Source organism: Alligator sinensis, unplaced genomic scaffold, assembly GCF_000455745.1.
Source record: "Alligator sinensis unplaced genomic scaffold, ASM45574v1 scaffold1295_1, whole genome shotgun sequence".
NCBI lineage: Eukaryota > Metazoa > Chordata > Crocodylia > Alligatoridae > Alligator > Alligator sinensis.
Window position 1 is genome coordinate 2,874,202 of NW_005841880.1, and position 1,087 is coordinate 2,875,288.

Sequence of the window (1,087 nt, forward strand, 5' to 3'; positions counted from 1 at the left end):
TCAGCATTGGGAAGGGCCTTGATTTAAAAAAAATTTTTTTTTTATTCCCCTCCCTCCCCCCCCGTCCCCCTTCTTGCATTGCAGCGGTCTCCTATAACGTAGGGTTGCTACCCCAGAAAATCCCAGACCTGCTCTGCTCCTACTCATATTCGACTCCTGCATTGCCCCATCTTGTCACTCCTTAGCATGACACACTGCATTATCCCAGTGCCACGGAGGAGAGAGCAGCAATCGCATACCAGCAAGCCAGTAGACTTGGGCCAAGGGCTGTGCTCAGGGGCCAGTATCTGATCCTTGCGGCTTGCCTGCCTTCTCCACCCTGCTCCAAGAAGGAAAGCGAGGAATGAAGTGCAACAAGGGGCAATGTGTTGTATGAAAGGAGAGAAGGTTAGCACTCCCCTTGGTAAGGATGGAAGAGGTCCATGCATATGGCTAAGGCACTGCCACCTACTTCATGGTATTTTAGCAAGTTTCCTGGTGGTGTGTCATGGCTTGAGGAGCCCAAGGCTATGAGTTTTAGGCTGGGTGTCAGCCTCGAATTGGGGCTGGACCCGATCGTCTGTAAGGTCCCTTCCAGCCCCCTAACAACTATGAAATAGGAGAAGAGGTAGGCGTGTCGTGCTGTGCGTCAGAGGCACAGCAGCCGGAGGCATCTTTTGTACCTTGTGCACCGCTGCTCTAATGTACGTCGTCTGCGACGGCATCCACAGGGCCCTCGGGCAGCTCGGGATGTGCAGAGGTCGGGGTTTCCATCACACCTGCTCTGTCCCTGATGTGCCTCTAGCTAGAGACTGAAGGTCCGGGATGGTGTGTGGCTGGTGCAGTGACCCGCAGCACGGTGCTGAGCATCGTTTAAGGAGACCGCTCGTTGCAGCCTGGAACTGCATCTGGACACGGATGTTGGGTAATGCCGGTGAGAGCCAAGGAAGCGCAGGGCAGCTTTGCTAGGGCCCGGGAGGGCAGCCCACTGAAATGAGCAGCAGAGGGACTGCACCAAGCCCCTGTCTGCAATGTCCCGTGACGGCGTGGAAACAGCAGTGCATTTCAGGCCAGTGCCTGTCTGGTGTCGAACCAGGGCCGTGCTGCA

General features: G+C 55.8%; 1 non-coding gene across 1 annotated transcript; it reads left to right on the forward strand.

Moving 5' to 3' along the window:
- The first annotated feature begins 365 nt into the window (after positions 1–365).
- Positions 366–476, forward strand: LOC112549209. Its single transcript, XR_003092572.1, has one exon. It is a non-coding gene; the product is annotated as a U6atac minor spliceosomal RNA (small nuclear RNA).
- Positions 477–1,087: the final 611 nt, after the last annotated feature.